Here is a 15,632-nt window from a genome sequence, read left to right as displayed (position 1 = left end):
TCATGTGAGGTGGCTTTTCAAGGTGCCCTTGTACCTCAGTTTAGGCCTTCCTTGTTTGCATGAGCCCCGCATGAGCTTGTTGTACAACAGCTGTCTGGGTACACAGTTGTCAGTCATTCTGATGACTTGACCAGTCTAGCATAACTGAGCCTTCAGCAAAATTGACTCAGTACACAGAAAAGGACTAAGTACCAAACAGCAGGCAATCAAGAAGATGCATAAAACAATATAAGGTACATATAAGAGGAAGATGTACATAAATATCATCATCATCATTTAATGCCCATGTTGTCAAAAGTTGACTGATTTGAGAGGAACCTGTGTACCAAAGGACTGTATCATGCTCCAATGTTTGCTTTGGCATGGTGTATAGGGTTGGATGCCCTTCCTAACACTGACCACTTTATAGTGTGGACTAAGTGCTTTTTATTTTTGTGCTACCTGCACTATTGAATTGCCATACAGATTAGAGGTTTACAAACCATGGAGAAGGTTGGGGGGAGGGCAACTTCATGCTAAAGAACAAGGGGATTACTATGATAAATGGAAGCATGGGGAGAACAAGTACTTGTGGAGGATCTGCATGGCAACTACACATATTTGTAGGGGAAAAGAGGACAAAGAGAAAAGGATCAGTAAGAACTGCAAGGGATAGATAATGATGATAAGATGCCTTTTTAATGCTTAAGATAATTTGTTGGGAAGAGAAGTATTTGTTATCAACACCATTATTTCAAAATTCACTTTTCCATGCTTGCACAGAATTTATTGAAGCAAATTTTCTATGGCCAGATGCTTTTCCTGCCACCAACCCTCACCCATTTCCAAGCAAGATAATAATCCCCTACTACGGGAAAATAAACAACCTTGGCATAGTTACATGATAAAAAAAAACTGAAAACAAAAACTTACTAAGAAGATAAGACATACTTTCATGGTTGGCTACATGCAAAGAACAAAACCAGTGGAAGTTGTTTACAATCAGCAAACGCATGAAAACAAAGGGAAATACAAACTCACAAAAAATTGCTCACAGATACTGCAAATACATTTACAAACACACAAACACATGACAGGCTTCTTCAGTTTCTGTCAACCACATTCACTCTCAAAGTGTTATTAATTTGCATGTATAGCATAGAATGCCAATCAACAACATTCACAGTTGGATCAAACCCCAAATCACACAGTCCCAATGTGTACTTCTTAACCATACACCCATGGCTGCATCTAATCAATTTATTGTAAGTTAGATTGTGGTTAAGTCATTTAAGAATATTAACCATAACTTAGTTTAAAAAAGTTTATTATGTCATTAGCTTGATATGCAATCTGAAGTAGACAGGAGCACAATGAAAGCTTTGGACCCATCAGATCTTTTCAATCCATTCAACACATGCCAACATGGACATTTAAATGGTATTGATGATGTTGATGAGTGTAAATTTAGAATCCAACTTTTCTGTAAATTTCTATTTTTTCTCCTCTTTCTATGTCTTCATTAATTGTCTCTTCAGATACATAAGAGAACTGTGAAAGCTTAACGTCTCCACATGCAAACTATAGCTGTCCACAATTCTTTGCTGATGTTGACCAAAATCTCCATACAGGATATGTCTGCAATATGTAATTTTGTGAACTAAGCAGCACATGCCAATACTTATTAGGTACCTTTGCACAGACAAAATTATTCATGTCAAAACCTAAACATCCTGTGTTACATTGTCTGGGTGATAGAGAAAGGCTCTCTCTCTACCACCCAGACAATGTAACACAGAAGTAAGGTATATTATTTGAGATAAGTGGCATTAGATAAAAATGTGTACTCTCCCAATCTTGATCAATTGTGTGATTTACTAGTTGTTGTCTACTGCCCTTATTGACAGTGTTCCTTAATTTATTTTAGTCCCACGCCCAACTTCAATTTTCAAACAAACAAAAAAAAAAATTTGTACACCCAACCATGAATGGACAAAATACCCAACAACAGATATACAAGGAGTGGCAAAAAAAAACCTCCGACATTTTACAGGCTGACAAACATTTAAAAAACAAAAGCACAATGTGCACCAGTCCAAACCACAATGGTAACTGGAAAATAAAAAAACTGTAAAACATTAGCTACGTGAAGACATTGTTACTATTTACCTAGCTTCATTAGCGAATAAGTATCAAAGCAACAAGAGTAAGTTTTCCTGCTGTACACTATGTATCCAAGTTTTAATTGGAATTTTATTGCAAGTTTTATTTTTTTGTTACTTATGCCCTACTTTGAAATAACCCACACCACACCTCCAGAAACTCTGTGCAATGGCATTGATCATTAAATCATATTGAATACACTTGTGGATGTTTCAAAGTGGGTTTGTCTAAAAGTTAAATTTTACCATAATCGAAGTATTATCAGTTAATTTTACAAGCAAGTAAAATGTCCTCACCGGCATACAACTACATCAAGTGAGTTCATTTACTTGGGCTTTTAATTCCCACCAGCTAATCAAAGCACAAGGTTGATAAGTACAAACTTCACTTGAGTTTGATGTCCAGATTAGGAGTCCCAAAAGGAAATTATAGGATCCACAAAATTCCATGTGATCTAAGAGCTGGCTTACTCTCAAGTCTTCTCTAAAACTATTTAAAGCAGAAGTGCATGAATGAGCCAAGGATGTCTGAGTGTTCAGTGATTAATGTTTGAGAAGCACGCCAGATGTATGCCTCATTGAACAGGTGTAGATATATTACCTTCAAAAAGCATTACTCTGTACACTATAGTTGTTGCAAATCAGAACCTAACAACTTTGCAGATTTAGCAGCCTTGAATGTTTAGATACTCCAGAAACCGTCAATGCTGTTGACAATGAACTTCATATTTAGGTTGACATCACCACATTGACAGACAACTGAAAACATGGCAAGTTATTGAAACAAATCTTTCACTGATCAGCAACTGTCTAACAGTCTTTATTAATGGAATGTAGACCGACTTCAAATTGTGTCTGATCTGGCCAGTGACAGAGATTCCACTGGAAAAGCTGAATGATTCACCAAAGTTCATCCAAGTATGATGCAAATATGTCCACAAATTTGCATATTAAGCTACCAGATCTAATCATTATAATTTAAGATCCTTCTTTACACTAAACAATGAATACAAAATGGGAAAGAACTATTTTTCAATTAAGCATAGAACACACTATAACAGACTTTAAATCAATAGCCATAAAATTAATAATGGAATATTTTCTTAAAAGAAAAACCGATTTCTTTATAAATTTTATGCTTAGGAAAATATCGCTGACGTGGCCGATGACAGTACCACCTGATTGGCACTCATGCCAGTGGACATTAAAAGCACCATCTGAGCATGATCATTGCCAGGGTTGCTGATTGCCCCCCACCCACAGTCACCCCTGTGTCGGTGGCATGTAAAAAGCACCATTTGAGTGTGATCGTTGCGAGTGTCGCCTTACTGGCACATGAAAAACAACATTCGAGCGTGGTCGTTGCCAATGTCGCAGGACTGGCTCCCATGCACGTAAAAAATACCATTTTGAGCATGGTCATTGCTAGAACTGCCTGACTGGCCCTCATGCCGGTGGCACATAAAAGCACCCACTACACTCTCATAGTGGTTCATATTAGGAAGGGCATCCAACTGTAGAAACTTTGCCAGATCAGATTGGAGCCTGGTGCAGCCTTCTGGCTTGCCAGTCCTCAGTCAAACCGTCCAACCCATGCCAGCATGGAAAGCGGATGTTAAACGACAACGATGATGATGATTACAGTTCACTTAAAAATGATATTTAAAATGTTTTATTTTGTTAAATTTTATTATAAGTCTTCTTTAGCTTATGTTAAACTTAATGCCCATAAAACCATAACCTTCAAAGTATGACCTAGTAACATGTACCATGCTTTCACTAATTGTGTAAGGCACCTGTTAGTTGCAAACATATAGATACTCTCTTGACTCTCTCTCCACTTCACCCAATGGAGTATCAAGAATGTGACAGCTGGAAGGAGACGGTTACACCAACACTAAGTCCAGTGCAGGAATCAAACCCATGACCTTATGATTGTAACCCCAATACACTAACCACTAAGCCTGATACAATCAATAGTAACTGTTTTGTCTCTGATTCACATCTACATATAGTGGATAATTTTCATTTAGATAAAGACCAATTAGGTATCAGTGCTCTGAATTTGAATCCCAAGTGCCCAAACCTGTAGTGTCATCATTAAAAAAACAGTACTACATCTATAAAATAACAATAGAAAGACAACAGTGCAACTAAATAAATAAATGAGATGTGTATCAATGTTTTCAGGTGTAAGATAACATGAAATATTTCTGAGTACCAAATTCAACCAATGAATATCTAGACAAAAATACAGGTAAACATTTGCTTATATTTTGGTAAAAATTAATAAGTTGCTAAAACTAGGATGTTTCTGTAATATAACTATTATAAAAATAATTGCCTTTTAAGTGGAGATAAATATATAACTATTGTAAATTTAACATTGCAACATACTATTTTAAGTTTAACTTAGTTCAAAATGATAGCAATGGAAAGAGTTTTACACATTGTGAAAGAGGCCACTGCAGGGGCATTCACAAAATGGTTCCTAAACACAAGGAATATGAAATTTATCACCAACAGCTGTAATGAAGACATAAGAAATGGAGACAACACAAAATTGAATCTCTTTTCACAAGACCAGCCATATAACATGAAGGTAAAAGCCAGCAGTAGCTGTATTCAAATTTACATGGTCTCTATGACTGAAATGTAAACTCATAAGCATAGCTCTACCTGAAAATTGACAATGCAAATCATATGACCTGTGCTCTTTCACAATGCAGGTTTGACAAGAAACAAGGTTGTAAAACGGGATTCTTTCCATTGCTAACAGCTACACATCCTTCCTGGTATTCGGTGGGCAAACAAAACCGGCAATATACACACTACACAAGATGTGGCTACATTCAACTGAGCCTTAATATTACAAAAGTTCACACAGTTTCTTATTGGAGGAATAGGGGGAATATACAGAATCGTCTGATAGCATTGCTATGATGCATTTCTTTAAAGCAGTAGCAGGTCACAAGAAACTGTAACAAGCTACATATACCTATCTCTTACAGTCTTATGCAATCACCTGACATTCAGCAAAGGTAGCCTAAAAAGAAATGAAAACATCAAAAAGAACAAGGCCTAGAGAAAACTTATTGTCAGATTAGAGACAACTTTGCAACAGTGAATGCAAAGAGGCAATACTAATATTTATAGATGTTAATAATATGTACATCTCTCCACTTTACAAAAGTAAGGCTATTTCATCATCATTATCATGATTTAGCATCCAATTTTCCATGCTTGCTTGATGGGTTTTACTGATGCAGAGTTTCCAAAACCAGATGCCAATCCTCACCTGTTTTCAAGAAAGGTGATATTTTCTCATGGCCACATTTTCATGGAGGACCGGAAACAAATGACACTACAAGTATATCATGTGATATCAAAGATAAATACACGCAACAGGCTTGTTCCTGTTTCTGCCTAACAAATCCACTCTTAAGGCTTTGGACAGCCTGGGCTCATATAGTGAAAGATACTTAACCAAGGTGCCACAGAGTAGGACTGAACCTGAAACTATGTGGTTGAGAAGCAAACTTTTTTTTTTGATGGTAGGTAACAACTTAAATTATTCAAGTAATAATGTTACAAAGCTCACTCTGTAAATGTAACCACAGAAATTAACTTGTAAGTTTCAGGAGACAATATTCTCTGGACAATCCAGGAAGCAATTCAGAAACCATTTCTAAGTTAAAACTTGCTCATGATTATTACCTCTCAATGTTAATTACAAAGTTAATTAATCTGCTGCAGTAACTAAAATACTAATATAATTCCCATTTTTTATACCATCATGTAAACATTCAGCTAAAAATAGTGTTTGGACTTTCTCAAACAAAAACAAATTCTATGGAGAATAGTTAAATGTATTTAACGCTTAATTTCAAATTATGTAGAAACATTGTATTAAAATTAGACATCCTTGTAACTAGTTTAATATTTTTGTCTAGTCAAACAAACTGTTAAAAAAATATTCTTAATAATTATGAATTTTTTTTAGAATAGTTTCTTTTTGTCTGATATTAAAACTAAAAAATGTCATAAATTATCATCTCTGATTTTAATAAACAGTCTTCCGACATAAATTAAAAATTAACTGAACAACATATGCTTATTTTAAAGTTATTTACCACAGAATGAGATTTACTTTGAATAGAATTGCCTTTTCCAGGAGAGGATACATTAACTCAAATCCTTTGTCTATTGGTAGCTGAAGTACAGTTGCTGTTGCATCAACTCTATTCATAAATAATGAATAAACAGAAGAGAAACAACATTAATATTACAAACTTCCTCCGTAATTATGATTGCTACAAATAATGAACAAAGCTTTTAGTGTTCAATTATGATGTGCAAAAAGTACTTCCCGTTAGAGATAAAAAAAAAACTTGTGTTCTCAGAAATAAATAAACCTGGTAAAATCTTCAGAAATTATCACAAGATTTTAGATTCAAAATTTTTCATTAAAGGCACAGACATGGCTTGTGTCATTAAGAAGTTTGTTTCCCAAACACAGTTTCGCATTCAGTTCCACTGAATTGCACTTATGACAAATGTCTTCTACTTTAACCCAGGCCCAAGCAAAGCTTTGTGAATGGATCTGGTAGATGGAAACTGAAAGCCCATCATGTATGTATGTGTGTGTATACTTGTGTGTGTGTGTGTGTGTGTGTGTGTTTGCATGCGTCTCATCTTGACATCACATGATAGTTATAAATGAGTGTTACAAGCTATGGGGAAATGTCATCTTGATTGGAAACAAGTGAGCCTGGTAATAAAAAGGGTAACAGGCTGTAGATAATGATAGACTGAATTTTAAATTCTTTCTAAACAAATTCAAACTTTACAAATTTGTAGATTTACATTGAATATGGAAGTGATCTTTAATATGCTATCAAGAAGTAGGGAATGGAAAATTTTAAATTAAAATAGGATATCCTCATAGTTTAACAATCACTTTTCTAAGCTTGCATGGGTCATCAGAACTCAATGCGACAGAATTTTTAAGGCTGGATACCCTTCTAGTCAGCAACCCTCACCTGGACAAATTTTGATGAAAGACTAGAAATGAAAACCGCTGCTTGTATGATATGGATGCTTGTTTACGATTATCCAAGGCTTTGGTTGGTATGGAACTATAATAGAAGACACTTGCCCAAGATACCATGCAATGGGACTGAACCTGCCTGAAATCATGTGGTTGGGAATTGAACTTTTTAACACAGAGTGATGTTTTGTTTAGAAACATGACAATTGCCAGTTTGTCTTCCAACATCCATTATTCTTTATTTCGTATTTTGTTTTTTATTGTTGTTTTTTATGTAGATTTCATTTTCCTTAGAAAAAGCATGAAAAGTGGTTTGTTCTGAAATTTGGATACTGATTCATTAATAATGCTGCTCTTTTTTTTTTATTCAAAGGGAGCCCAAAATACTTGTGTATCTCTTTGCATTACACTTTAATGAAATAAAGGAAGTACAGATTGATTATCCTCTAACCAAAATTCCCAAATCCCAAACCTCCAAAATCTAAATTTCTGAAACAAGCACCACAAATAGAAAATTCCTGGAAATCACTCAAAGATTTCTAGATGATGTACAGCTTCTTGAATGACATGCTGGCAGTTGTGAACAGAGGCACAGGTGTGGAAGACTTCTAACAGGAATTTACTGTGAAAGGATACTACATACGAAGTTGTCAATATATTGGACCAAATAACTAACACTCTTAGACATACATAACACTATGTTCGGTGATGAATTTGAAGGATTCCATGTACCAAATGCGATAATGATGTCACTAGATCTCTTTACATATGCAAAAACTATAGTCAGTCCACACCGGAGATGATGGATATGTTTTTGACATCAATAATGAGCCAACTATCACCCATAAATGAGTATGGTTGAGTAACATGTGTCATGCTTTCACTAATTGTTTTCAGTTCCTAATTAGTCATGAGCAGACACAGAGACTCTCTTCACTCTCTCACCCTTTGACTCAGAGGCACATTCAGAAGATGACAGCCAGAGAGAGAGAGAGTTACATCAACACTCAGCTCATACTCATTTCCAGATAAGCAAACTGAAGCAACATGAAATGAAGTGCCTTGCTCAAGGATGTAACACACCACCCAATCCAAAAATCAAACCTATGTGTCTTCATTATAAACATTGATAATGACATTTCAATTTTTCATTACATGACAGATGGTGAAACAGAAGAAACAATCCCCAATTCAGATGATGATGATATGGTCCACAGTGGAAATGGTGCTCCATAGGTAACATGGTCAAAATGTGTGAACTTATTGAGGGTGAGAGCAACATGCGTATATCACAGAGCAAGAAATCCTGTGGTATTATATGAAAGTAAGACTGCTACCACAAAAGCATGTTCATCAGATCAATTGCACTCATATTGTGAAATTCAAATAGAAGCATCTGAAATGCTTTCTGTCCTAAGCATATCAAATACAAGTTAATATGTAATACATTTTGGGGAAATTCACAACTGATATTCACTAATTTGAAATTACTAGTGCTGCAATTTAAAACATTGCCCAGTCAACTGCCACAAGCAAAAATATCGCCTGATCACCTTCCATAAGTTAAAACATTGCCCAGTCAACCTCCACAAGCCAAAAACATTGCCCAGTCAACCTCCACAAGTATATTGCCTGGTTAACATTCACAAGTGAAAATACTGCCTGATTAGCCTCCACAAGTTAAAACATTGCCAGGTCAAAGTAACTATAAAAAAATTGCTGATTAACATTTGCATTAGATATTGCTTTAAGATTTGTTTTTTCTGTTCAACATTTATTGAAATAAACATTACTTAAGTGAAATTTCAAGCTACTTCAGATCCCTACATGCCCATTGATGAGCCAATGAGAAAATCGCTATATGGTTAATCACTTAGCTAAAAGTAACAACCAAATCTTCCTCAAATCTCTCTTTGAGAAATGACACTGGATGATGTGGTCCAAAAGTACACTGAAACACTAAAGCTATGGGACGATCATGGTTGGAATACTTGGCACTAAGCAACAACAATATGTGCACTGGTGTGCAATGTGAGTACCAATAAATTTAAGCTAAATGAAAAACAGAAAACTATTAGACTTAAAATCTGTCATGGGTTCATACTGCAGACATCTATGTATGCAGGGGTATTTTACATACCTTAACTTATTTAGAGCCTGTAGTACGAGATCTTCTCAAAATATCATCTGAAACAGGAGTCTCCTATTCTAACCTCGATTCATCTCATGTAACTATCGAGATACAGCTCTAAGACAAGTATTATGAACCCATTGTTAAGTGAACGTTTCATTTATTTTTTTAAAAAAAGCATTTCATACCTTACAAAAAAATTATGGCAAACAAATGTTCAATAGATAAAACTCGTTCTTTGAAATTATAAGTGGCAGATCCGTTAAAGTACTAAGTAAAAAACAAGCTCGCCAACTTGTCGAAAATGTCCTTTCGAAACCTGAACACTTTTACAACTCGGAACTAAGTAAAACATAAATTTCAATTCATTTAGTGCTTTGTTAATCTGACAAAAAGCAGCCAACTGAGAATCATAAAATATGTGGGAGACTTTTTTTTTATTTTTTTATTTTTATGCGTGACTCCCTGCAAAAGGTGTATAAAGAAGCCAAGTGCATTGTATAGTTTGTCTTTAACAAGGAGTAGTTATGCAAGAGAGCTGATCAGGTCAATAGCGTGCTGTCGGTCAATGGTTCGTAATCCTGTCACAAGTATGGCAAAGATATTTAGCTTGTAAAATTAGACACTGGAAAAAACCTCTTCAAAAGTCAAGTGTTTTATTCGTTGATTTATGTACAAATAATAAATGACTAACAGATTTAGAAACATTTTAAAATGAAACAAACTCGAGAAATGGAGGTATAACTACAGAATGGTGCCCCCCACCCCCCTACAGACCCTCTCCTCTTAACATTTTGCAAATTGTATATTTCTTTAACGAAATTTTACAACGATACATTTTCGAGGGTGAAAATTACAATTATGTTAATAGCATATAAAAGGTGGGGTAGGAGTTTCGGAATATTTCTCTCCGTCCCTCTTGACTTTGTTACCTCTTTGAAAAACATTTTTTAATGACATTTTGCAAAAATCTCTTTTCGAGAGTGCAAGTTACGTAATACGATATTTCAAGCATGATTATGAAAAAAAAAAAAATAAATAAATGGCCGAGCTACGGAAATTGGTAGAAACAAAGAGAAAGAATGATTTGAAACTCCTGCTGAAAAAATCCCTTTTCCTTTTTTTTTTTTATTTTATCAACATAATTGTAATCTATACGCTCGAAAACGTATTTCTGTAAAATTTCACTTTAAAATACGCAGTTTTCAAAAATCTGTGAAGGATCAATGCCGGGGAGGGGGTACCAATCTGTAATTATACCAAAAGACCATCCTAGTGAGCGAGAAAATATTATTAATTGCTTTTGCTTTAGTTTGAGGTGCTTACAATACAAATCATAATACACACACATACACCATAGCTAACAAGTCATGTCATGATTGGAAACAAGTGCAAACAAGATTTCAGTCAATTTAAGCTTTGCGGTTAGATACACATCAGGTTTAAACAAATAACAGCCAATATATATATATATATATATATATATATATATATATATATATATATATATATATAGATAGATAAAATAGAAATTATCATATAATTTATAAAAATACTAAACAAGATTCATTTGAAAGCACGTCATTTCTTGGAAAATGCTCCAAGTTCTAAAACAGTTAAATGTGACAGACGAGAGAAAGAATCTGGTACGAAAATGAAATTGCGGAGCAGCAGGGGTAAAAAGTTATAATTTCATAACATTAGTCATTCAAACAACGAGCAAGCCTTGTTATAAATATGGTAATTTTGAAGGTATTATAACATAAAATATATAAGTATATCTATGTAACTCAAACACTGTCCTAATTCGAGGAAAATATATTTGAATGAAATCGGGTTATCAGTTAGTGCTACGGATATTACAACACAATACATTAATAAAGATAACGTATCAACCACCACCCATTCCCTTCACTAGACACAAAGCTAGTGCCTGAGGATTAGGGGAGTGGTTCATGAAAATCTACCCCAATATATAACTGGTATGTAAATTCATCTACGACAGGGATAAAAGTCAAGCAAGAGATGGATTTCGACTGGAAAAAAAATCATTAGCAAGCACTGCCCTTGCAATTAGAATAATGTAACAAACAAACGAGTGGGGGGGGGGGCTTAACATAGCTAACTGAGATAACCATTCTCTTTAATAGATAGATAGATAATCATATAAGAAAATCGAATTGAACCAATCGTAGTCAAGTCGAGCGAATGATATGTAGTAGTAAAGCTAAGAGAGACGTTTGAAAGGATTTGAAGCATCGAGCTAGTTCACGGCTGATTACCAACAACTGGAATTGTTTAGACTGATTGTTATAATGTACAAACTACATGGAGTTGGTATTTAGTAGTCGAGTAAATGCTAGTTGTTCTCTCTCTCTCTTTCTCCTCTCTCTTGAAATGAGAAACATGACATCATGGTAGCTAGCGCCACCTCATTGGTGAAGTACACACACACAACACAGTCGTCTATGGACCGGACTCTCTCACTCTCGCTTTCTCTCAACAGGACAAGACTAGGAAATATATAAGCTAGTTGTGAAAATGAAACTAAACCGCTTCATAAAAACATGAGGAATTGGTTATTAAAATAGAAACGGGGAAATTATACGGTCAAACACATTGCCGTAGTAACCTAGTAAATGGGATGGCATTGAAATATAATCGAATCATTCAACATACCACACCTTCAGTTAAAAGTCATGTCAAAAATTAACTGCAGTACAACAGGGACATAAAATTAGAATAAACAAATATTATTCGAGGTTAACTTTGCATTTTATCCTTTCGGGGTGGTACCAGTCCGATACATGGGTCGATCCTATCGACTAACCCCCATCCCTCAACACTGCTGGCCTGATACCAAAATTAGAAAGAATTATTATTAGTAGTACTATGGCGACCCCTGTGCAGTAAGAATCTCCTGGCGAGCTTCTCAAACACTATTCGATTCACATTTAAAGCTATTTCACTGACCTCAGGTGTGTACAAAAGTCACAGACCATCTTATTTCCTATCAACCCAACACTGTATGCCTCCTTCATAATAATAATAATAATAATAATAATAATAATAATAGACGCAGTGTTATTATAAAGAATCTAATTTATAGTTACGTCACTCAATAAATATCCTTGGGAAATGTATTAAAGGCACAACTTCTCGTCTGCTCAGGAGCTGACAATGGCTTTCTTTTTATTTTAGTTTTTCCTTATTTTTTATGTAACAAATCCACCGCAATTACCATCATCATCATGTGACACTCCTGTTCAAATAGATTATACGAAACAAACTCCGCTAATATATTCATGCCTAACAGCAGCGAACTGCGCGAGTTAACAGATGTACAGCATATAAGAAAACGATCGAGTCAAGGATTTTAAAATATGGTTTTTTAAATTAATAGAAAAACAATACACAATTAACCTAAATTGAGCCGTTTTACCATCAAAAAGTATATACATATATATAATATATATATTATATGTATACACACACACACTAATTATTTAGAGGAAGGAGGGATTCTCTGCGTATGTGCCGAAAAGAAATGTTTAATGTTGCTTATTTCATAATGAAACCCATCCAGTCACAAACTGACAAAGGGAGAGAATGATGTATGTAGGTTATACATTCATAAATGTACACATTGGACGTGTGTATATCTACATATACACGCAACATTACATATATATATATATGTGTGTGTGTGTGTGTGTGTGTGTGCGTGCGAACAGTCAAGGCATTGTTATGTCAGTACCCACCCCACCTTTACCTGGATTTATTATATAGGATGGTGCGAGATAAATAAAGCTATTTGCCCGAACACCCAACCTTAAACAAAAAGAAAAAAAAAATTACATCGCTTTGTGACCTACAACATATTTCTTGAGAGACAGACACTTATGAAACAGAAAAATGAAAACAATTATCACATTGAATACTAAACAATAAAATTTTACGTTCAATATAATGAAATCAGTTTACGAATCGATATTATTCAATCACCTGTCCGGTTAAAAAAAAAAAAGGAAGAAATGAGTAGCAACATTTTAATAGCGAAGAGATGCAGAGATTGTTGGGATAAACCACCTCCCTAAAGAACCGTTTGATGATTTAATAAATACAAGACATCAGTCGGAATTAATAGATGAAGAAATCAGAAAGTTATCTTAATCGAAGAATTATTCCACCAATGGGAATCATATAAAAACCGTATCGTGACAATTATAGCGTAATATATACTAACTAATATGCGCATAGTGATAGTAGTTTGTAGATTACAGGAAATTATACATACGAAGTCACACACATATACACAGATAGATACACATACATACATACAGTTGTATATACACACACACACATACGTGTCTATGAGCGATAGGGGGAAACAAAATATACTTTGTCGGACTAACGATTGGATTATAAATATATAGTCTAAATACTAAGTCTATTACACTTTATATCTAAAACGCATAACACAGACGTCTGTCTGTTATAGATATTTACAAGACGTTTACTCTTTTTTATATCTCTTTGAAATAATAAGGAATGACATTTTACATGAAAACATTCCGCGATCATCATATACTGATGTGTACAGTTTCTGCTGCCATTATACAACAAACTGCTGTATAATGGTAGTAGAAATCAGATTTTGAAATGCCCAAGCCTTTCAAACAAACAAAAAAAAGCAACTGTCGACATTATGTAATATTTTCGCTGACCAAGTCACAGGGGAATATATTTCAAAATAGTTTGGTATATAACCAAGCTTTGTGTGCGTAGATATACATATATAAACACATCAACTAATCCACTATTATATTACAGGTACCATTTAATTAAACTCAGTAGATGAAAGGCAATGTCAGCTCTAATTTCCGACTTTTTGCATAAAGTCATAGATTTGTAGAGCAAAGGCACAGCTGATGCAGTCAATCTGACTTGCTGGTTTATTATTAGACAATGTCGACCTGGGCGGGATTTGAACTCGCAATGTAAAGGGAAGTAACTAAACACAGCAACAAGACATTTCGTCCAGCATTCTACTGATTGTGCCAATAATTAATAAGTCGCAGACTGGATTTGCTGAGATTATTCAACACCAGCAGTAACCACTGCTAAACCATCACACAACCGCATAGATAAAGTTTTCAAAGAGACAGACATGACACCTCCGACCAACAATAGAGAAACCGGAAGTTATGACAGTCATGCTTTTCCCCTAACAGCAGAGGCCGTTACATAGCAATATTGTTGGGGATTTTTGCTAAAGTAAAAACCAATAATATTATTAAAAAAAAAAAAAAACGTAGGCTTTATTTAAATGATTCTCCGGTTTTTAGTAAGTGCCCCCACCACGCATACACCCAATGAAGTTGAGAGTGAAAAGTTAAAGTCAGTCATAGCGAGGCTTCTAAAACGTGAAACGACAAAATAAATGAACTTCATATAAAGAGACCAGAGACGATAATTAAAAGGATAAGGAGGGAAGAAGGAGAAGGGGAGGAAAAAAAAAAGAAGCTCAATGTTACAGATGAGAAATCAATAAAATAGTTGCATTGTGGTACGAAAGCCGGTTTTGAAGCATAAATTTATCTTCAATGTTAAGTCTATGACTGAACATTACACACACACGTACATTTATTATACAGATTAGATACAACCCTAATAGCATATATTATATCGATTACACGAGAGAGGTCTGGAAAATATGCATTATTTCATTGCGAATTCACCCACCACCATTCCATAATGTATGTGTGATGAGATCAATCATTACCCACACAAATACATTTTATATATATATATATATATATATATAATGTAACACTTTCACACAAAACTTGCAACCGGCAATCATCACGCCACCTCGTTCACGCTTTCAATTATTAACACCCATTATATTATATATATCACACTGTATGGAGTGAATAAACCTTTTATTATCATTACATGCACAGAAAAAAGGGAATAACCAAACAATATAATTTATCTTTTTAAGCAACTCCTTGTAATTGAAGACGCAGATATTAGTCGCTTCATTGTAGTAAAAGATCTCTCAGCAGTTAAATAATAATTTCCTCTACAGAAATCTGTCGGCATATTTTTCTCATCGATGTTTAATTTTCAAATATTATAGAAAATATTTTTTCTGTTTAAATTATAATAATAATTTTTATGTTAAAAAAAGAAAAGAAAACCAAAACAGTTAAAAAAAAAAGCAGATGCATAGTTTCAGGATGGTGGCTACAAAATGAGGGTTCTATTTTATTTTGTCAGTAATTGCTAAAATGATCCCCGACTT

At 34.5% G+C, this 15,632-nt stretch overlaps 1 protein-coding gene across 17 annotated transcripts in view; it reads right to left on the bottom strand.

Annotated features, from left to right (window-relative positions):
- Positions 1 to 15,632, bottom strand: part of LOC106883044 (ubiquitin carboxyl-terminal hydrolase 9X) — a 160,126-nt gene that overhangs the window by 139,223 nt on the left and 5,271 nt on the right. Inside the window, exon 1 of one of the 17 annotated variants that reach the window (XM_089357660.1) lies at positions 12,436 to 12,590. The exons of 15 other annotated variants lie outside the window; for them this stretch is intronic. The gene's annotated coding sequence lies outside the window, so the exon portion shown is untranslated. Of the gene's footprint in view, positions 1 to 12,435; positions 12,591 to 15,632 lie in introns of those variants that run through there. One more of the 17 variants, XM_089357651.1, reaches the window with a different exon arrangement.

Source organism: Octopus bimaculoides, chromosome 9 (assembly GCF_046866305.1).
Source record: "Octopus bimaculoides isolate indiv1 chromosome 9, ASM4686630v1, whole genome shotgun sequence".
Classification (NCBI taxonomy): domain Eukaryota; kingdom Metazoa; phylum Mollusca; class Cephalopoda; order Octopoda; family Octopodidae; genus Octopus; species Octopus bimaculoides.
This window is presented reverse-complemented; position numbering and strand designations above follow the sequence as displayed.